The sequence below is a fragment of the Falco punctatus genome (assembly GCF_963210335.1).
Source record: "Falco punctatus genome assembly, chromosome: 5".
Lineage (NCBI taxonomy): Eukaryota > Metazoa > Chordata > Aves > Falconiformes > Falconidae > Falco > Falco punctatus.
In genome coordinates this window covers 67,334,325-67,358,330 of record NC_137584.1, presented here as the reverse complement: position 1 = coordinate 67,358,330, position 24,006 = coordinate 67,334,325, and the positions used below count along the sequence as shown (strand labels likewise).

Sequence of the window (24,006 nt, the reverse complement as noted above, 5' to 3'; positions counted from 1 at the left end):
GGGAACTGCAACAACCCCTTTCATCAAGCATAGTGGTCCTGGGAGAAAATATTTGTGGCTTCCACTGAATCAGAACCCTCTCCACATAACATTTTAATTTTGACAAAAATCAATAAATTCTACTGAGTAGGTGTTCTATTGATTTTTTTTTCCTAACCAGCTGTACAATTGCTAAGAAACAGATGTAGTCAGACATTTCAGTGACTAAGTAATGAAAAATTGGCACTTAATCCAACCATCACATTAGATGGTCTCTGAAAGCCTGTTCACAGTAAATACTGGCTTCGAATGGAGAGTTGCTGGTACAAATATTCCCAGTGTGAGTTCCTTGTTTCTTTCTTCTTCAACTATTGCCTCCAAATAAGCTCATCTCTCCTTTACATATATTGCAACGTTTAAATTCTATGACATTTTCATCCAGCGAGATTTTCAGCCAAAAATATTAAATCCCACAACACTTGCCTGCAGAGGTCTTTATAATCATTCATAGGTCTTCACATTTGTACTGAAGTGTTTGATTCTGCCCACAGAAGCATCTAGGAATGTGGTGGTTGTGTGAAAAATGACTACCTATCAACTTTCCTCAAATCCAGTTGCATGTGCTATAGCCAGTGACCTATTTCAGAGCTGGTGTCCAAAGTCACACTTGTGGCATCATTCAAAACTTCCTGAGAAGGGCAAATAGACACAGAATTTGAGTTTTGGGTATCTGAAACCTTCAAATTCACTTTTCTAGGAATATGTTGGTTTTAATATTCCCTTCCTTAGGTGCACTAGGAAAAAAGTGTTTAATGACAAAAAATTTAGTAATGTATTGGAATATGAGGCCAAATGATTACGTGAAGTCCATTACCTCTCCACTTATGCCTTGCACAGAAGAGGATATTTAATGGTAAAAAAAAAGAAAAAAAGACTATGTATCTGTTGGCTTGAATGATCAAGATCCATCTAAAATATTTAGAATGAAATCTTCCTTGTATGGAACAGAGCAGCTTTGGCAAGGAAGACAACTCTCTCTCCAAGTATCTTACCCTGAGACAGTTGTCTGCCACATATATCTAATGTATCTGTTTAGCTTAGGGCATAAAATTTTCCTCCCTTGTCTCTGTAAGAATGAACAAACCCTGCTACTCAGAGCAAAACACACAAATCTCACCCCACGCACACCTCCTCATCCCCATTATTTTTAGTGCAAATGTTTGAAGTTGTTCATTGAAGAAAAAGCTATTAAGGAACAACAAGCCCTCATTTCCTTTTGGCTTGCAAGGTAATTAGACTAGCAAAGCAGTTACAGTGTTAATTTATTCCTGACAGATAAATTAACTGCTTCTTTGCAGACACTGGAGGAATGACTCACATCATTAACACAAGTTTATTAACTTCAGTCTTTCCCCTTTTCCTACCTCCCACCTTCTTGTCCTTTGGGCATAAAATTAGGGCTGCAAGGTCAGCTTCACTGCACTTCACGGTGTTTTCAGGGATTGTCTGTCTTCTATCCCTGCTCCCGGGGTTCAGCCCCGCCAATATTTAGGAGTGGCTTCGGCTCCTGGTGCAACTGATCGGTTCCACTGGGAGCCTGGCCAGGGCCTTAATCCGTTCATCATTTTTCACGGTCATAGCAGTCAGCTAAATATCAGCAATACCTTCTACGCCACAGCAGCAAGTCTGCCAGGATTGTTATTAGGAGCGGATTTTTAGGTGTTTTTACACAAAACACAGCTATGAAAGTTTCCTGCAGACTGAAATTAGAGGGCTGGGTCTTTCAAGCAGTCATTCACACAAGCAGCCCTTACCTGCAAGCTTCATCAATGGCACTATTCACGTGAGATTTTATGGTTTACGCGATTAGACACTGTATGTAATGTCTCAGGCTGAGACGCAGCCGCACACCCACGCATGGCTGAAGGCCAGCCACACAGCACAGCTCTTCTACCCCTACTCCATCAGCAGCTGAGAGATTTGAAAATCCAAATATTAAAAAAAAAAAAAAAAAAAGTAAACGGAAGTTGTCTTTTAAATCCTCAATTCCGTCATCACTCAGAAAAATCCAGCTGCTCCCGAGATGTATGCAGGCTCCCTTTAAGCCTACCGCGATGAATTCAGCCTTCACACAGGTCTTTGTTTTAAACTGTGGTAAATAAATTGCTGCTAGTGCTACATAACTGGTGAATTAATTTTCTAGGCTTGCTAATATGACAGGTTTCAACAAGACTTACATTCTGGTTTTAAAGGTATCATGTTAATGTTTGTATAATTTTTTTTTTCTTATACAAGTCCCAGCAGAGATGAGGACCATTTTTAAGGACCTCCATCATTGCAAAAGCCTCATTACCTGTGTCACGGGACCCCTGCTTATTTGCAGGCCCTTTGTCTCAGCAACATTAGCCTGTTGCCACATCAAGAAAATTTCAGGTTCTGTTGTTTTTTAGGTTAAACAATTCACTAAGGCAACCCTAAGTAGAACCTGTTATGCTGGCTCAGGTCTGCCGGCATGGTATGCGAGTTTCAGGTGCTCACTTAAATTAACAGGGATGATGGAAGCATTTGTACCTTAACTCTCTCCAGCCCTTGTGGGAATAAGACTATTAGAGCCTGCATTTTGTTGGTGACAGAATTATGGCATAAACATTAATTCTCTGTGAGTTAAAAATCTTGGTTACCACGTCTCTTGGAGGAGTTGTTCACCTCATTGCTCTCAGACAAGTTTCTGCAAAAAAGACCCCCACAAATCTGCAGTGGGATTTGTAGTGGGTTCTCAATCCATACACTGCTCACTGCCACCAGTCCCCCCAGTCGCCCCCACTGCCCTGGGGTAAGCCAGGCGCAGCAGGTCTCTGACCAAACTGCCCCCCAAGCTAGACCAAAGGAAGGAAACACAAGGTCCTTCGTTACTCGCAGGAGAGCACTGGGTGCTGGTGTGGGCAGTGTCTTTGCAGGGAGAGCCCTTTCTGGGCCACCTGTGATGACTTTGTGGGATCCAGCAGCAAAGCAATCTCTTCAGCACACAACAGCCTAACTGCAAATCCAAACTTCCCAATGCCCTCAGCATTGTCCAGAGACACCTGTACAACTAGTGTTAAAGACAAACCTTTCCATCCTACTTTGACAATAATTCCACCCCCAAATTTTAGTTGTCTTGGCTTTGAATGATAAAACACCCCAAACCTTAGTCCCTGCTATGACCGTAACCTGACTGCTAGCCCAGACTACTTGTGCTTTTTATTTTCTCATCAACAGAAATAAGAAAATTGGCAACAAATGATAAAAGAAATGGTGCTGAATACAATGACCTACAGTGCACTTTTAGAAAAAATAAAGCACCAGGCTCCAAAAAGATTCACAGTCATTTGGCATAAAGCCAGCATCAGATCATGCTGGGGTAACAGGTTTACTGCTTGCCCTGGGATTAGGGCTAGATTAAGAGCATTTAGGAAAGCAGAGAGTGAGGCTTTGATTTGCGGTAAGGAGAAAGCGGTATGGATAGCATATGGGGTGGAAGCTTTAATTTTAGCTTTTAGGTTGAGCAGGGGTTAGGGTCACTGACAGTGGGGTCCAAAGTTTGCAGTCAGATCTGAAAACAGCAAGAACCAGAGTAAGACATGTGTGTGAGGACTAAAGCTTAGCTCAGGTGTGAGCAGCGCCCATTTGCCTATGGGCTGGCATGAGGTAGCAGGTGCTGGGCCTGGACAGTGAAGATGGGAAGCAGGAGAAAACTGCTGCTGTTCACTGGAGAGATGAGAGGGCTGCTGCTCCCCTCTTGCCAGTGGATTATGGAAGGTTCAAAATGTAGAGTGTGGAAGATGGAGGAGGTGGGTGTATTGCCTGCTGCCCTAAAGCAGCGACATTAACAGGGTGGAGAACGGCTTATATTTGTGTTGGTCCAGGTAGGGCTTATGGAGCAGGTCTAAGGATATTACTGTGTAAGTCCACAATAGCTTTTTAAATCAGAGCTACAATGTGCTTTTAAAGTTAATCCTCTGATCATTCCCTCTTACTACGCACAGGGCTGTACTGCATCCAGATGGCACATGTAAATAGTCTTCTTACAGAGAAAACAAACCTGAAAGGCCCCTCCAAGAGTACTCACACCCTTAAAGCCGACATGTAGGTCTGTAACTCTGCCTTGCTAATGCGCCAAGGTCTGCAGGACAGTCTGTTCTTGGAGATTCCTAAACAAGTTTTAGCAGCACTTCACAAGCTGCAATGAGAGGCACTGTTATTCAGATAGTGTTGTGGGTCCCAAAACAACACGGCCAGATAAACTGCTAATGCCAGAACCTGAGAAAGAGTTGACCTTGTAACAGAAAAGGTCTTACCTGTATTTAACCCAGCTCAGTAAGAACATAAACTGGAGAGAGGCAGTTTGGAGACTGTAGCATATTAAAAGAAATGCCAAATCCGACTAAGCTATCCATAGCAGATGTGATAAAACCTCTGATGTAAAAAACAGTTTTGCATAGCACACAGGAGCTCGTGAAAAGTCATTGCTGAGGACAGACAAGTGGAGAAGAAAACTAAAGAGAGCAGATCAGGACCTAACATCAAGGAGCATTGCCAGGACCTGAGAAACAACACAAGAACCAGGAATGCTCTATGGTGATGTGTAAAATCTGATCAGCGGTCATTTAACTACAATTTGGCTTATTTGTAACAGATAATCTAACATGTCCCATAGTTGATAATAAAGTTACACCCTAGCTGACTGGTGACCATATGTCACTGTATTTGCACTTTGAAGTGTGTTGGTGGACCACAACAACTCTTCCTCCACTGTAGGGATTCACTTGCCCCCTCCCCAAAAAGCTGGCAGCTCCCTCCTCATCTGGCTGGCCCAGCTGGTGAGCCACAGAGGCTGCAGCACATGTGGAGGATGATGCAACTCTGCCTGTCCCCAGCCAGGCACTGGCTGGACTGGATTCCATTAAAAGCACCAGTATTTTCCAAGAACTCAATGAAGGCAAATTCCTGGATGAGTTCATACTAATTTTCCAGTTTCATTACCCATAAGTAGAGAGTTTGAACAATAGTTTCAGAAATCTTTAACACAAAGAATCCCAGGAACTCATGCATGTCTTCTTCCTGAAACAAAAGGATGCCCAGAAGGTCTGCAAGCAGTTTATCGGGGCTGCTTTCCTGGAACAGCTGCTGTATTTGTAAAATTAAACCCACTGTTCTCCTACACAGTGTCTTTGGCCAAAGACCAAACTCAAAGGTGGGGCAGCAACTGTGGTCACTTGTGGAGCAGGAAAAGAATGAGCCAGAATAAGGCATGAACACATGCAGCAGTGGAGGCAAATCTCATTTCTGCATGGCCCACTGATATGGAAAGCAAATGCAGTCAGGAGAAGGACAGAATACCTTATAAATATTTTTTTTTTCTTTCTTGTCCGGGTAGATATTTCTGGTCTATTGTTAGGTTTACAGCTAGAACTGGTGCTGGAGGTAGGGTTGCAAAGAGCAGGCAACTGAAGGTCAAAGTAAAATACAAGGCCCTGAGCCAGAATAGGGACCAATGCTGACATTAAATTGTTCCTGCTGTAACAGGGATCTCCCCAGCTCTAGGCAAGTCTAAATTCAGGATGAGCTAAGGTGTGGGGCTCTGGACTGGAAGGATCAAATTCCTAGGACATATGCTGGGTCCTGCGTGTTTTTAATTTGGTTTCAGACTTCTGGAATGCTTGTGAAGGAAGGTTAGGGTACTCCTTTTGGTTACAATTACTGAGAGCAGGAACAGCTTTGTCATGGATCTGTCAAGTGCAGAGGAGTGGGATGGAGACTCAGACTGAAAAGAGAAACTGGCTTAAGGCTAGTCATGACAAGTCCATCTCACTAGCTAAACTGATTTTTATGTCACTTGAACTATTATTCACACCTAAGATTAAGACTGGAGAGGGGATAAGAGTTATGGAAAAGGGGCTCAAGATCTCAGTTTAGTGGTGCAAAGTTCAATGACAGAGGATGAGATGTGGGGCCATGTGCGAGAATGGTTTGTTACTCTAAGTTCAATGGAGAGCTGAAGAGAAGAGGCAACTCTGGGCGATGTAATTGAGCCAAGATTCAGCTGAAGAGCTAGTGGTTTACAGATATTTACAGGTACTGAAATGCCTGTGGACTGGACTGCTATCAACAGGAAAGTATGATCTTTCTTCATGTTTAGATGAGTTTGTTATTGTTAAGCCTATGGCTAGGGTTGTGGTTATGCTTACAGTTAAGGTTATGTTGAGAAGAGCTCAAGGACTTGGATCTTCTCAGGCCTAGCAGATTAGGATGAGGACTGGTATCAGAAGGAAGGAAACTCCTTGTGAATACATCTGCCAGCGGGACATGCCTCTTGGTATAACTAGCGTTAGGAATGTGGTTACTGTGTGGCTACTGGACAACAGCAGTAGGGGAACAATTCCTCTCCACTATTCATTCTAAATTTGAATGTTTTACAAGATTCATTGACAAGACTTTGGCTTAGGCTAGTCCTATATACTAAATGTATGTAGTTCTACATACTAAATTTTTAACTTTATTCCCACCCATAAAGGTAGGCTTTAGTCTTAACACAGAGAGGTCTACCTGGAAAGAAAAAAACCCTGTAACCTATCCTTCCCTTCTAGCAATGGTCATCATTGTAAGAGATCAGGCCTTGAAGACCATAGCCATGAATACGTCTTCAGGTCCTGCTGTTAGTATCTCTACCAGCCCTAGCACAAGACAGATTATTAGCCCTTTTCTCAAACACAGAAAACTAATAAAGTACACACATACACACATCATTTATTCATGTGTGTCTAGCCTGCTGGAGGAAGCTGAAGTAATATGAAGACCATTCTCCACCTCTTGCACAGCCCTTCAGCTTAAGGTCTTCATGTTCTTGGATTAATCCAAACTCATTAAGGTCTGGTACTCAAAAATCCAAACTCCAGTTGGTATAGTTATAGACCAGATTATGGATCTACAAAACCTACACCTGTCTGATGCCTAGACATGGCACCTTTAAGGATCCAAATAGTCAAACTAGTATTTCAGGCTCTGCTGTTTCCGACCTTAAAGTTGATTGTATCTTTAAAACCCTTATGCAGGCTGTAGAGAAGCACTAAATATTCTTGCCTCCTGGCACAAGCCAGTATCTTAGTCCACAGTGCCTTCTGTGTTGTACCTTCAAACATTGTTCTTCTGGCCCTGCTATTACACTAACCTGCTGTCTGGACATAGTTAGAGTCCCAAGATACTTATCATAGCTTGAAAAAAGAATGAGCTCTTCCCCTCTGGCTACCAGCCTTAACTCTAAACTGCCACATAGATACCAACTTACCATCAGGCCCTGCTAACCATAACCTCTACCTTAGCTGCAGGCCACAGAAAGAAAAAAAAAGTGTGTTCTTTTGTGAAGCTAGCCCATAACCTAGGCCAGAGTGATGATATTCCTTCTATAGCTAAAAGTCTAGTTGTCCAATCCAGCTGTCCATCACCTTAAGGAGAGGCCAAGCATTGGCCCCAAATTTAACTATGACCCCTGAAACTGCCACTGGAGCCCCACCCCAGCCTCTCTCCAAAAGTCATTTTTGTCATCCAGAAATACCTAGCATTTGTAGCTGTGGTTGATCTGAACAGTAAATGAAGCCAAAACATAGCCTCAATCACACCCCACGTGAATCCTACCCCACAGAGCACTCTACATTATCAACCTGTCTTCTCAGGCACCATTCCTCAGTTCTAAACATGAGTATCTGGCCAGATCTAGTGGTAAAATTACCTCTTCAGCACTCATCCTCCGAACCCAGATACTACTTTCAGCTCCAGCCCTGGCACCAAATAAAACTCAGTGACTGTTAATGTTTTCAGAAGGGTTTTTAATATCTGCTGCCTCGTAGAACCACCCCTAGGTGCATCACTTGCAGAACCTACCAGCAGAAACAAACTATTCCATCCCAGACATCCATAGCCATAGACTGGCAGTATGTTTGGATTATGAAGATGCTATAAACCAAATGGCAGGAGCTGGCAGGTTCCAACCTGCATCAAAACAAAGCGTAAATCTGTGATTCTGCCTCAGCATCACTTTCAGCAACAGGCCAGTGAGTTTTGCAGGGTAAGCAATAAAGGTGAGTATTCGGTACTTAAAAAACTCACACTCAATACTAACATTAACGTAGTCAGAGACCCCTCACAAAAGGCATGCTCCAAATGAGGCTTCCTGGGAAATAACAGGTTTTTTGTGGGCTGGTGAGGAAACAGAAGTCATGTCCAAGCAAATGGAACTCAACACAGCTGCCTGCTAGAGGGGTCTTTTGCACGTACATATGATCGACATTGACTTGGTGTTTGATGGAAAAGGAGTGTTGCAGCATTTTACAAACTGGTTTTGCTTCTCTTGAGTTTGCAATGCAAATACAGACAGTATCACAGGGCACCTCAGCACTATCACGTTTTAGGTAGTTTTGGTATTTGCACCCATATGGATTCCCAATCATTTTTGTTACTGTGATCACAGGCAAAAACTTGAAATAACTGATGACAGAGGACGTTTCACTTTAGATCAGATGTAGATTATTATACTGCAGATGTCTAGACACTCTGGAACTCCTTTATATCTGATGGAGGGAAATAGGTACTTTGAAGGAGCAATTCCTCTCAGTTAAATTTAGAAATCTGCTCACAGATGACATGAATCTTACTCATCTTTAATCTTTTTCATCTTCAGCTATGTCTCTGCCACTATGAAGATGGCTGAAGATGAGTAGCTCAGATGTAGACATCTACATTTAGTCAGATAAATCTTTTAAACTTGCTTACTAACCTGCAAGTTCAGGATCTTAAATAATCAGCAAATTTCCATACATGCTGCCTTCATGGCATTATGATTTACAGCTTCATGAAAAGGACTTTCAAGGGTATAACATAACATAGGATTTCTTGTATCTATTCTAAGGAATTACTATTTTTTTTAATCATCTCCACTTCAGAATTAAATCCACCTATGAAACAGGAGAATCCAGTCTAATTAGATGTTTGTAATAATTACAAAATTCATTTAGCTCTGCTTGGTCAGGTGGCAAGGACTGGCCTAGTGAGGCTGAGACTCAGCAGAGTGGTGGCAATTTGTACATATGAACATCTGGCCTGGCATCTTCCCTCCCACCTCACAAGAACCAGAGGAAGGAAACTAGAAGACCACCACTACCAGAGGAGGCTGTGTTTCATAAAGTCACATTTGGAGAATGCTTCGAAGTAAATAGGCGAGCTTCTGGGAACTGTAAAAATATTCCTCTACTCTTTGCTAGGGTTTAGTCAACTGCCATATAGAATACCTACTTCTTACACATTATACTTAATTACTTAGCTGAAAAAAGACATCTGCAACACTACAATCAGGGCTTCTCAGCTGATACTTAGAAAGTAATGTTTTCAATGCTTATCCTTTCTCAGCTGTGGCTGATTAAAGGATGAGATTCAACATAATGTATGGGGGGAACAGTGACCACCCCTCCTTCCACAGTGTCTGATTACAAGATATGCAGCTGTGAGGGTGAATGGTTTCAAAGTATAAACTTGGTGCCTATTCATTTGCCATGGACCAGTCAGGAAGCTGATTTGTAGTGGTATTTCAACTCTGTCATACTACTGAAGGCATGTAGTTTCTCTGTGAGTGACAGTTAAACTAACCAACTGTATTTTTACTTGGTCTTTAGTGCCCTACCACAGCTTTTTGCTTACTTAGCTATCAATTAAAAATCCACACCCCCTCCAAATGTTATATTAGAATTGTCATATAAAATACTCCAAGCCATGCCACCTTACTGAATATTCAAGAAGGAGCGAGTGATTGCCTGTCGTTGGAGCCGACAGTCACACTCCATTTATTTTCCAGGAAGCAGAATTAGCTCCATATGAATATTCAAAACTCTACCCATTAAGTGAGTGCCATGACTACGCGAGCTGCTACAGTGCAGCTTGAGTAGACGTGCCTAAGCTGGCTGGCTCAGGTGCTACATGTAAAATATCTGACGTGATACTAAGCACAGCACAGGCTGCAAATGCTCCTTAAATCAGGGGTAAATGCTCTTACTTCAGTGCCATGCTGCCACAGTTATACTATCACCTATGCCCAACTAGCTAGCCTAAAGCTGTATTTATCTTGTTTCTGCCTTCTTATCACAGCCTTCTCAAGCTTCCCTCCCCCCCCACCAAGTTTTACATGAAGAAAAGATGAACTAAAAGAACAGAATTTTTCACGTACTTTTAAATCACAGCCAATACTTATCGAGGAACTGTTGTTCTATATTCAAAACACACACAACGTTCCTTCAGAAGCGAAATCAATCTATTATGGAGAAATTTAAGTGCCCTTGGAGATGAGGTATGGCCCTCTGTGTTTGCTACATGAAAGAGATCTTTTCTGGCTGACAAAGGTAAGTGGGAAATGTTTCTTCTTCCCAAACCCTTTTTAACCAGCTCTCAAACTGTCCTCCATAAACAGGTAGAGACATAGCTTCTTTGAATTTAGATAATACAGTACAGAGCTTGTGAACCTGAAAAGCAGCCAGTATCTTATTTTTTAAGATTGCCAGAGGGATTACAAGAGTTCAGATAACGACTTTAAAATCACCCTAAGGCAAACAAGGTTAAACTAAAAGCAAATAGAAGCATCTGTTTACAGAATCCAAGCAAACAGTACAGGTGAACAGTTTGTAGGAGCAAATATACAGGAACAAAATGGAAGAAAAAAATTTATATTTCCACCTGGAGTTTGATGGCTTAAGGATGCCAGGCCCTCCTAGAGCTGTATGGCAAAAATCAGTGGTGGGTGAGGAGAGGGACCAGGGAACTTCTACAGGTCCGTGACTGGTGAAGTAAAAGCGACAAGAGGAAAAAGCCTTGTGACTGACAAAGGTTGGGGGTGCAGAGGGAAATCTCGCTTCCCTTCTGTAAATGAAGGCTGAACACTGTATGGGAAGTAGTCCTCAGGCAGGGCTGCTGGAAGCATCCTCCAGATTGTCTGCTATATTATATAGACAGTGAGATAGCTTTAGAGTTAGGTCTCAGTATACTAAGGTGTTACACTAGTTATGTAGACTGGGATTTTTCTGTGTGCCCAAGATCCATTAGTAAATCACTTGTCTGTTTTATTCTGTGTATGATGGAAATAAAATTACCATAATTAGGTCATGATAACAAACATTTTGATTTAGAGCAAGTGCTGAGGTAACAGGTTATTACTTTCTCCAAGTCAGTTTCCCAAACATTTATTTACAACACATTGGTTATAATTCTCAAGGCAAGTCCTGGTTGCAGATTTGCCTGGGGTTCAGCAGGTTCTCTTTGTTTCAGTTTGCCTGCTGGTTAGGCAGAAGAGGTACCTTCTACTTAAAATCCATGCAACTAACTTTCAAACAGACTTGATAACATCTTCAGTGAATGCACCCCATTTCAGTTTCTCTGCTTTGGGGAAAAGCACTGAAGTACCAGGATCCTTGTGTTGTTCAAAGATTATCATGATAACCATGGAGTTACTTGATGTTAACTCATATCCCAAGATCACTCTTAGCAAAAGTCAGGATAAATACTTTCATTTGCTTTTACGTTTATTTGCAGACACCAAAAGCAATAAGGTGGTTCAAAGGCTTTTGAAACACAGAAGTCAGAGAAACAGACGTTTAAGCTACTTAATTAATATTTATGTATCTATCAGAACATCTGTACCTGAGTATTTGTAATTTTTTTACATCCCTCAAGATACAAGCTCAGGAGAAAGTCTCAGCTTCTTAAGCCTGTTATTTCTTTTCATTTTATAGGTCCCTTCTTGGATTTGCCCTGAAATTTTATTCAGACTTTTCCCTTGCCCTTGAGTCATACTGATCTGCAGTTTATTCAAGGGGTAGCTTTGATAATGTGTCTCCAAAACTCTTGCTTGAATGATAATCAGAGAAACAGCCATCTACAACCTTTTTTAAGACCTATTGTGGCAGTCATAAGGGGGAAGTTGTTACTGGGTAGTTTCCTAACCACTTACCCTGCCATGTCTCTATTGACAGATGTTTGGATAAGCACAACAGCCGGTGTCCTAGCATCAGTGGAGACCATTTCTGCAGGGACATGCTTCGAGTCTTGTATTCATATTTTTCTTTTGCCTATGCAGTCGTGTTAGGATCTTCCTTCACGTAAAAGTATTTCCCTAACTTTACTATGAGCTTTATCATAGCTATTCATCTAGGTATTTTTAAACTCTCATTTTAATAAAAAAAAAATAACATCAACTTAGTAAGTAGTGTCATTTTAAAATTCAAGAGAGTCTTATCAACTTCTATCCATGGACCCAGGGGCGATTCATGATTACAAAGCAGAGCTCTGATTGCAGACAGTTTCTCCATTTCTCCTTTCTTACCAAAGTCTTTTGAGTGTTGATAAAGAAAAAGCAGTGCTTAAAGGACAAGTGGCAAAATGGCATTAAAAGTTCAAATTCACATTTGATTTCAAGATAATATAGTTTTAAAACTATGTAGGTTTAGATCCTACTCTATTTTTTTTTAATTTGTGTTTATTATTTAATTAGCTCTATGCTCCATTCTCTTAATTGAAGTATAAAACCTGAAACTATTCAAATTTGTGGAAATACTAACAATGTACATTAGTTTCCTTTTTTCCCCATCTACTACTACATTCATATTTAAATATGAGCTTTAAACAAAAATGCATTGGAAATGAAACACAGCTGAGCATTCACCCTTGAAAACCAAACAGAACTGCTTATAGATAATTTAAAAGTGCATGCATATTATGTTTGGCTTCCTCCGGAGCTGCCAGAGATATGCCAGCTAGTTTGTACCAACTATTTCAAAGTAATTTAAGACATAATGCATTCAAAACATATGACACAGTGTGTGGGAAAACTGGCATTTCTTTAATCAGTTACTAGCTAAAGGAGGAAGAAAAAAAGTTATGACAACTGCTTGTCAAGACTTTTATTCCAGTGGCATCTGCCAATGCTGAACTGAAAAAAGAGCAGCATCAATGGTGTGTTCTTAAGACGTGATTTAGAATGTATGAAGTGATGGTAAGTGGTGGAAGCAATTTGCTTCCATTAATATTACTAATAATTTTTTTGAACACCCATGATGTATTACTGACTTTTAGGTTTAGCTTGAGAATATTTTATTGAAAAAAACCTTTTGCAGCCATGGGAGGGCATAGAGTGAGGCATACAGAGTAACTGCTATAAACAGAGGAGAGTCAAATAATAGGAAAATATTTCTGTGCTCGGTTTGTGACTTATTTATTAGTAAAATGGGTAGGGAAATGAGGGAAGGGGGAGGTATCAGAAGTGATTTTCAGTCGTACACACTGCACACCAAGCATCCTTCTGACAAACTGCAACATGGGTCACACTCCTTAAGTGAGCATTTACTGTTACTCCAAAGACATTTCTTAATAGGAATTTTCCAACATGGAGCAAGAAAATACTCTAAGTGTTTCTGCACCACTAAGGAAAAAGACAAAGACACAGTCCCTCAGTTATCTCCTACTCTGTCCCTGCCTGGTGTCTTTGCTGCCCCTGATGATGGCAATGACAATGAAGAAGACTCTCCCACTCTACCTGAACAAGTATCTAGAAAGAGACTGGAATAACTTGTCAACATGAATATCCAACTGGGAAAGTAAATACAGAGGGAGTATGTCAGCCTTTGTATAGTAAACACAAGAACTGACCTCTAGGAAATGGTAGACAGGTAAGAGCTTTGAATGGCTAGCAGCTATGAAGAGTGCAGCGGTCCATGGTAAACCTTGATGCACAGAGCTAAATTTGGCGTTAGCTATGCTCTTTATTGTATGAGAGTGAATGCAAGTCAGCAGATAAGATGCCAGGGTAGGGGGAAATGAGCAAAACTGGACTTGTTCCTATTTCTTACTGTGTGCAACTTCATCAACCTTTATGCCACAGCTTCTTTTTGCATGGGGGGGGGGGGGGGAGAAAAAAAACCCCAACCAACCAACCACAAAATCTTTCCTTATGCTCTTTTATAAAAGAATATCTATATAGGATCTTAGCAGGCATCTCCGGGTAACAATAATCTTATATAAAACACTGAAAAAGAAGAAAGATGCACAGGAAAAAAGGCAAAAATGTCACAAGTGGATCTGAAACACAAGCTACTGTTCCAGCACAGCCTGTGACTATCATCTGCAGATGACAGCTCTGTATCAAGCATCAAACCCCCCATTCTCAGTTGTTTTCTGCAGTCTTCCTGGATTGCTGGAAGTTATGCCAACATTTGCAGTGAAAACCTTTTGCTTTTACAAGGGAAACTGCACTTAACACCTAGCCAGGACTGCCTCTCTTTTGTCACTCCAGAAGGAAGATAAGCAAAATATCAATCTCCAGTCCTGCCATGTAACACTGAGCATCCTCCTCTTTCCGTCTGCAGCAATGATCTATATAACACATCTGACCCATCTGTCACAGTCACTGAAAATTGTGACCCTACCCATGAACCAGGATTTTAATCCAAGGGTGCTATTCCTGCAGCAAATCTTGGCTGTAGATGGAGAAACTAAAGGAGAAAGCCTGTAGTTTTCCCCAGGATACGGCTTTCAATTCCAGTTATTTTTTCAGGTTTTCCAGTTTCTTTTCAGGTAACATTACACCTATGTTTGAAGCTTCCAAGCAACAGAGATACCCAAGGAAGCTTTAAATGAGCTGGTTTATGTACCAGAAGTAGTATGGGTGTAGCAACTCGGTGTAGCTTTGTGTGTACAGAGTCACCGGCAAGCACAGGCTACAATCAGCACAGGCTGAACTCCATGCTGCTGCACTCAGATAGCATCTGCTGAAAACGAAATGCACATTTAGGGCTGAAACTTGGGAACAATTACCTCAGCTGCAGCAGGCTGCTCCGCAGGAAGCACTTAGACGCGTAATATGGTGGCACGTAAATAATAAGTCTAGCTCAAGTATTGGTTGCTGCAGCTCAGAATTGCTTTAGTGTAAAACACAGGTGTGAGGTTATCTTTTTAAAGGACTCCTGAATTTTTTGTTCTTCCACACCTGAAAGCATAAAAAGGCAACTCATCACAGATTCGTAAGAGGAAAACCAAAAGCCATTGAAAACTCTGTTTTCTTGTTCAGCTTCACATCCTACCTTCTTGTACACTTTCCCAGAAGTTGCTTACCATCTGAATTTATATGCTATAACCTGTTAGCTTTAGCAGGGAGAAAAAAAAGCTTTGAGTTTTCTCAGGCTCAGTCTGTGGAAACTGGTGGATATTTAAAGTGAATATATTAAAATTTCAGTGCCAGAGATATACTGCACAGTACTTGCCAAATAGAATACCATGGCAATCACAGGGAAATTATCTTTTTAACAGAATGTTGTATAACATCTTCTGGGGTGACTCCAGTCCCAGCAAGTCATAACTAGAGGTCACATGGTCTGGATGCACTCTTGTGTCCAAAGTTTGTTTTCCATCAGGTCTAATCTCCAGTGAGAATCAGAGGCAAAACATACTCACTGTTTTGCATTTTTAAGTACCTAAAGAGCAGAAGAACATTCATATAGGAGCAGAACAGTCATACTTGGGGAGGTCACAGGTTCATATTCCCCATTGCTCCATCTCCACCGTTGGCCCACACTAATGTCCAAGAGCAGCTGTATTTGTACCTGGATGCTTCCTTGGTACATGCCCCAGACCCCCAGTCAAGGGCATCTGGGGTCAAAGCTGGCATCTTTACATATTTTCCCCCCAGAATCTATCCCGCTGCATTTTGAACAAATATAAACCTCTGACTTCCACAATGTCCTCTGTCAGAAGTTCTCCAGCTTCTTTGCATGTTTCCTAAAAATTATTTGGTTTGTTTGTTTGGAGCTTGCCCCATACAAGTTTTGTTTGAGGACTCCTGGTTATTGTGATGCAAGATACAACAAGCAGTTTTTCCTCAATCTTCTTCATCATACCCACTAGCAGTACTGTAGATATCTGCCAGACCCTCCCTCAGTCATCTAGCTTCCACACTGAAAAGCTCATGGCTGTTTAGTCATTATTTCTTGGCTTTCAACCCTTCACCCCCTTTCCAAGTTCTATTATACCTTTTCCAGGAGCTTGAACAGGGTTACTGGAGCACAACAAGAGTATGCAACAACATGACAGAAAAAAAACCACAAACCCACACCTGTTTAGTCCCAAAGTTTCCTTTCCTTACAAAGTTTCTTAGCAAAGTCTGCAATAACCCCAAGTCTCATTTCTGAAAAATGGCAGCTCAGATTCCAACACTCTAAAATTAGAAGTGTTTTTTGACCTCCCTTTATGTTTATCTATGTCAAATTTCACCCGTCATTTTATCACACAATATCAAGAGATCCTTCACATTTAGCCCTTACCTTTACTGTTCTGAATTATCTTACTGCTAGTTTGGTCACTTTGCCTGTTCAGACCCTTCACTGACCTTAAACCCCACCCCCCCATAAAGCTATATAAGCCTCCATTGGTTGGCATTCAGTGTGAAAACTATGCAAGACTCCTCCTTTCTCTTTCCTCTTCATTTAGCTCATTATGTATCTGCAGGGATGAACATCCACAGCTGCCTGGTTTAAAGCCTTGTCACATGCCTTTTGGTAGTCAAAGCAGCTGGATCTTCTTTATCAACATCCCTACTAACCTCATCAGAAAGCAAACTCTGATACATTCCTGAAGAGTAAGTCTTTGCAGTGTTTGCCCATCCCCTATATATCATATTTACCCATGTGTACACTGTTTTCTTTAGTGCAGTTCCTAGTGATTTGCCTGGTACTGACACAGCAGATTTATTTATCCGTAGTTTCCCAGATCTCCTCTCAAACACCTTCAAAAACTGATGTCGTGGCTAAAACCTTCAGTTCTTCAAATGTATAAACAATAGGTCATGCACCAGTTAATTAATTTCTGAGCTCTTTTAGAAAACACTATGTATTATGAGTAAAAGTAAGCTTCCAAGCTCCTGACACATGGACACTTCAGAGGAATTTGAAGTTTCGGCTTTGTGCCTAGAAAATATCATTTCTATCACTGTAAATGCCTTTCATTGGGTGTTTTTCACCTTCTGCCACTTCCACATTGGACTGTTTCAAGGTCCTATTCAACAAGAGTATTTTTCCTAAGAAAATAATCTGCATTAGGGGAATCTGAATACTGGTACTTCTGTCTTGCACTGCCTCATGCTTCTAGTTTCTTTTCCATTTCCTCGTTTGTGGCCAAAATCAATTAAAACATTAAGAACTACTTAGTGCTTGTGAAAACTGCCAGGCTGAGAACACTCATAATATTTATCCACAAACAAAGACTGCATGAGCAGCACCAGTAAAACACAACTTAGCCTTGACCTGAAGGAACCTGGAGAGGAAAGTGAAATCCACCATGAGATTTTTGAAGCCAGCATTGTAAGTATCACATTAAACTTCTAGCATAACTCAGGCCAACCAAAGTTCTGATTCACTGCAGTCTTTTAATCTTTGTTTCTGCATTTGAATGCCACTTTGCAATGCTAGGATGATGCCAATCAATCTGACCTTCCTAATCAGTGTAGTACTTGCTGCTGTGTATTTCCCCATGTAAAGGACAGATACTGCAGCATGTTTTTTCTAAATAACCCTTTCTCAGTTCTATTTCTCATTTACTAATCCCCAGGGAATATCTGGTATTCAGGGTTAGTGGTTGGGTTGTTGCAACCTTAGAATCAAGTGCAAGATACAACTCTCATAGGACCGGTGGCGCTGACAACCCTACAGAATAGCAGTAAGTGTGCACAAACTGCTTTACCCAGACTGGAGCCACACTTCTCATCCCTCTGTGTTCTCCCTCTTCCAAGATTCAAACTGGCTGGCTACTTTTATAAGCTTTGCACACTACTGCAGATCAATGGGACTGGATTCTGAAAATCACATTAGAGAAAAACAAATGTCAACAACAGAATTAGGGCCCTTTCATTTCTCCCCAGAAAATAGAAAACAAACATTGTAAATTGCCCATCAATTACTCAAATGCAAATGCTTGAAGTTCTTTTCCCCTCGGCAATTATAGAAGTTGTTCCAGGCAATAAAAGGTTATTAAGGCAATACTTAATGGTCTTATTCATAATTCTGAGCCAGCTTAATTTAAAATTCAAACCTACCAAGCTGTTTGAATGTAAGTCGTGATGCTCTAGAGTAAAAAAAAAAAACAAAAAGTAAGAACACCATAAATTTCAAGTATTTTCAGACATGTCTATTCCGATCATTTCTGTTACATCAGCTTTACCGCTCACTCACTCTCTCTCTCAATTAGATCATTCAATATTCTTCTAGCAATGCTCTCAGTGTGCTTTTCCCATTCTTGGTTGAATAATTCTCCATATAGTACTGTGGCTGAGGGAGGAGGGGTTGCCTTTCCTGGAATCTGCTTACTTATCAGTATGGACATCTAAACGGTTTCAGAGCAAAACCTGATGCTATCAGACCGTTACAAGACAGCCTTTTGAGATCATCAGGCAAAACCTGACTGCAGTTCTGCAGGCACAGAAGCAGTCGGTGGTACTTCCATTCTCAATACAAGGACCTTTAATCCTTTTCTGTTGAAACTTTGGTCTGAACGACAAAAGAGGTTGGGATTTTTTGTTGTTTTGTTTTTGTTTGTTTTTGTGTTTTTTTTTTTTTTTTTAAATATGGTGCTGTGAAAGGCAGAAAACAAGCCAGTAGAACCCAGTTTATTATTAACTTAAGCCAGACTATGCAGACCTTATCTCAGCCCATAATTAGCATGGTTATTTTTTGGAACATGGCCTGGTAGCAAACCTGCATATACAAGTAAATAATTTCTCCCACTCTGAAGCCTTTGCCAACTTCACTTGAGAAGCATCTAAATTATTTGAGCTAAGAGATACCAGCATATGAAAGGACAGGAAAATAATAAAACACATTAATTTTTCTTTTGATCTCAGGAGCAGAAAGGTTTCCAGGAACAGAGCATGATATGGTTCACCAGTTTCAGTTTCACAGACAGCACATCTACAGTTGAAAAAGGTCTTTTGATAGGTTCTATTACAAATCAATAAGAATTGCTCCGCAGGGGGTTCAGCAAGTACTGGAATAAATCCAGTTAGTTGCTAGGTAAATGCATTTATTTTTGTCTTATAAATCACTTTTTTCTTTCCTAGATGGTCTTTCTGTACAAGGAACAACATGAATGAATAAATGCATGCTATGACAGCCTGGGCAATCATTTTATTCAGGTAGGTGGGCTTTTTCTCATCTCTGCTGCTATGGACTGATGAGGTGAGCTGTGCTTTAAATCTCAGTGCATACTTATTTTATCTCTACTCTCCATCTCCTATGAAATACAGAAATTGAGGAATGACTGTGCATATGTGAAAAGAATGACAATTAAGCTGCTTTTCTGAGGAATACCAGGACCCCATGTTCAGGGCTGAACCTCTAAGAGAAAGGCCTCAAAGATCAGAAGTGTGATCCTTCCTTCCCTATTTATTAACAAGTAGAAACAGCCAGATAGAGGGAAAAGCTACACCTCACAAAGAAAAAAAAAAAAAGAAGTAGTAAGAAGAGGGACTGCATTATTTTTACTACTTAGAACAGTTATTATGCTGTAACAGAGAAAAATGCTATTTTTACAAGACAGCTGAGAAGTGCCATGTGGGACCTAAATTCACTTTCTTTATCTCTGGACCAAGAACAGTATCTTAAAGAATACTTTAAGAAAGTTTTTCTAATTCCCAAGGCAAGTACCATAGGGTGCGGTTTGGGTACAGTGGTAAATATCTGCTCCTCTGCTCCTAATCTTTCTACACTGAACAAGGAAAGGAATATGGATTGCACGTTTGCTTTTGCCTACCATAGTACTGCTACTGTGTCCATGTTTTTCCTTTTGAAAAACCAACAACTTAAATCAGTCTATATGAGGAAGGTACGAATGGAAGCAAACACTCTATGAATAAGAGTGGACTTTGCTCAGGATTGTATTTTTTTCCTTAATGATCCCTGAGACCCCTACCCAAGTCTAAATTATTTTGAAAACCAATTGAAATGAGCAAACTCCTTCAGAAAATGCCCTGAGGAAATGCCCTATGGAAGAGGGACAGAACCTGCAAGGTCCTGCAGCCACTGTGCTAGAAACCACAGCATGTCTTAGCTTTAGGATTTTAAAACACCAGTTTCAGAAGCAAAATGAACGTATATTGGATTCTATAGGGGGGTTAGGAACATTACAGAGAGAGCTTTTCTATTAGGTAATATGATTACATTTCACAAAGGAAGAGCTCCAAGCGCCCTGTTCAATTTGCTGGTGGAAGTGCAGCCTCTGAAATGTGTGAGGCATTGTTCAGCACATTGCCAGTGTAGCCTCACTTCTCCCGTTCTTCCTAAGATCTGGCCACATTTCAGGGCTCTGTGACATACTGTCGTCAGAGAGCCATGTTTAGGTCATCTCACTCATCTCTTGAAGGACATCGCCACGTGGGCATTTGTTTCAAAGCTTTCATTTTTAGACACTTCATACCTATGAGATGATAACATTATGATAAGCAGAGCCGGCAGAGGGAAAATGGTGTGACCCTCTTCCCTTCCATGATACTCTCTTTTCTAACTGCTACAGACCACACACAAACCTGGGAGACCTGCATGGTACAAGTGTGTGGATGACAGACATTTCCAAGAAGACAATGTTCTTCTAAGGTACCAGAACCAGGTTTTACTTTATTACATACGGCTGGAAAATGTTACAAATAAGACACCCTAGACATGAGTTTTAAAACATGCTTTGTATCAGACAGGACAGCAAAGCTAAAGATTAAGGCACCTTTCATACCTGACATATTAGGTGACCTGTGACAGTGAGAGAGGAAGAAGAGAGCTCCAGGACACAATAGGGAACCTATCTCATACCAGGCTGTTTCAGTATGGAGTTTCTTCTTGGTTGTAATCAAAATCCTCCCATTAACTTGTCAGAGATACGTGATATCTGGGGGTGGGGTGGTGGTCAGAGCAGAGATTTCCTCTTCTGCTTGCACCAGAAGCAGCTTTGATATTTAGCAATAAGCATATTCTTGCTGTTGTTTATTCCAATTAAAGGACTACCAGCCCAACAGGCAGCATGTCTGGCAAGCTAGGCAACGGTCTCTCTACTATGATCACTATGGGCTGCACCTTGGAAAGAGCACTGTACCGCTTTATGCATGACCGTTTGGAGGTCTAGCTACTGGTGGGCTCACCACACAGCCCAAAACAGAGGAAAGCAATAGAAGTGGCTCCTCCACCTCTGTGCCCCTGGACGCGGGTGACTAAGTCCTGGAAGTTCCCTTGTTTGCAGAAGAAATCTTACCAGAACTTGCCTCCAACTATTACTCATGCCACAGCTTTAATTACTCAGTTTTGCCATTAAACCATGGGTCATCAAGTTTTAATGCAATCTTATACTGTTGATTAAAACATTGTGTTATTTCCTGAATGTCAAACAACATATGACAATAAAGAAGGCATAAAAGATTAGGAGAACAAATGTTCAGCTACTTTTGTACTGAATGCAAAGCATAAATGGCTGATCTTTGAATGCTTCTGCATTTGCTTGAAGCTTTGTAACATTCAAATTGACAATGGTAATTAGTTTGTCTTTCAGAAGAATGAAATTTGAATATTCCCAAATCCTCCCGGGCTTGACAGCCTCCAGTTAAAATGTATTAATTTACTTTCTATGGCTCTTCTATTGGTGCTGGTACTGTGTTTTTTTAAAATCAAAGGCTGAAATAACCCCAAACCTCTTAGTATTTCTTAAAACAAGTTCACGGTTGCTTGAATGAAGTTGTGTTATCTAACATGGACATCTTGAAATTATCCACATCATCCTGGACTCCCCTTATACTCAATAGAGAACTACAGATACCTCAAGAGAATGACTCATAAAGAGATGTAAATAAAGTAGGTCTGATGAATTACCTTCTAGAGGGGCCTATTTCTCTCCACCAGTGTAAATAAAGCTTAGGATGACTAGCTTAAACTTATCAAGGTGATGTTCAGGTACACACATTAGATAACATGTATTTTCTGTTTCTCTGAAAATACATAAGATATATAAGCTCTTCAGATTAAGAAAAGATCTTCAGAATCATAGGACAGCTAGCTAGCTTCAAATTTGCTTATTAACTCAGTCTCGTTAAATATTTTAAGTATATTATCTTCTCTCCTAATACTCTTGCAGTCACGTTTCCCCCCAACTGAATCCCTAGGTCTAGGAGGAATCAGGAATGCAGAAGGAACACAAATGCTCTCAGTTTCTCTGACTGAGTAATTTCTGGGCATCATCTGACACCAAGACTGAGAAAATATCCCACAGAAGAACAGAGGTACTCAGGATACTCCAAAATGAAAAAATCTCTGTGAAGAAAGGTTTAAATCATAAATGTAATTTTGTGCTCAAAAAACAGTAGTTAAAAAAAATAAAGACTACCAGGAAGACCCACCTTCTCACAACAGCAGGTTGTTTTTTTTTTCAAGTTTTCCTATATGCTGTGCTACTGTCAGCTTGCCAAAAACACTGCTGTCCTCAAGAGGCCCAATTCTTCCCTCCCCATTTCTCCATTTGCCTGAGGTTATTTCTCATCTACAACTGATTCTTAGCTGTGAGTAATCACTGACCTTCCCAGAGATGGGGAACATCTGGCAATTGTCAAAACTCTTATGAGACTGGCTGAGATATCACCCAGCTCTTCCCCAGGTGGGTGGGTGTGCATGAGTGTATTTCATTATAATATACCATGCGAACAAAACCTTCAGATCACTACCAATTATTTTCAATACTGTGTGGAAGAGAGGAGAAGTCTGCAGAAGGTAAATTTGATATGAAAGAGGACATGGGAATTACAGAACAGACTGTTGGGCTCCCAGGAAAACAAGGGAACAATCAGTTCACATGTACCCAGAAGATGACAAAAGGGTTAAGCGAACAGCCCAAATAGTTTGGTTTTGTTAAAAACTTATGTCAGATGAATCTCATGTCCTTTTCTGACAAGGTAACTAGCCTTGTGGACTGAGGGGAAGCTATATACATGACTTAGAATCATCTCACATGACATCCTTATAAACAAGCTTTAGCAACAGTCTGGCTGTAACCAGCCTTAGGTGTGGACACAAGGAGCTGAAAACCTGCTTTTAGCACAGGAGTTATTGATGAGACACTGTCAGGTGGGGAGAGAGATTGTTAGGAGGAGACCTGGTGGTATCTGCTCTCTTTCGCTCAATATTTTCATTAACAACTAAATGACAGTGCTCAGGGTGGATGACACCAAACTGTAAGTTGTAAATGCTTTGGAGGACAGGGTTAGAGCTAAAAGTGATCTATAATAACTTGGGTGGAGGGTATGAAATCACTGTGAAAAAATTCAGCAAAGACAAGTGCTAGATCTACACCGCAGAAGGAGAAAAAAAAATCAAGTACAAAATGAGGAGCACCTGACTGGCGGGGGGGGGGGGGGGGGGGGCGAAGATAAAATAGGTCCAAGATTTCTTATGTATCAATAGCATGAAGATGTGTGAGGCTGGGGCACACTAGGAAGGATATCATTTGTGAGAGACAGGAGACATAATTTCACTCTTTTCAGGGCTAAGGTACTCTACCAAGTCCCTTTTGAAGTGTTTCACTTGAAAGACAAAGAGGGGGCCAAGCTGGATGGAGGGTTTTAAGAGGGGGATAACCGGTGCTGAGAAAATCTGACCTGTGAGGAACGTGCATGGCGAGGCTCCTTCACCCTGGGCGAGTGGTGACCCAGGCTGCTGCGGCTGCTGGTCCCCTCAGGTACTGTCTCCTTCCACGAGTCTCAGGTTCTTTCTTTACGCTTCACCTTCCCATACCGTTCCTGACTTTTTAATTGTTCCTTTTTCTCACTTGGTGAGGAAGGATATATTACATCATTCCCCCTAATGAAGGGGTTCTAACCTTGTTTGATATTCTCCCCTCTGGGCTTCCCAGTGGCCTTTCCTCACTCTTCTCACCCCTTGCTGGAGCACCCCA

General features: G+C 41.0%; 1 long non-coding RNA gene across 1 annotated transcript; it reads left to right on the top strand.

The window, feature by feature from the left end:
- The first annotated feature begins 14,613 nt into the window (after nucleotides 1–14,613).
- On the top strand, nucleotides 14,614–23,469 carry LOC308064801. Its single transcript, XR_013928530.1, has 2 exons — nucleotides 14,614–17,396; nucleotides 19,148–23,469. It is a non-coding gene; the product is annotated as an uncharacterized lncRNA (long non-coding RNA).
- Nucleotides 23,470–24,006: the final 537 nt, after the last annotated feature.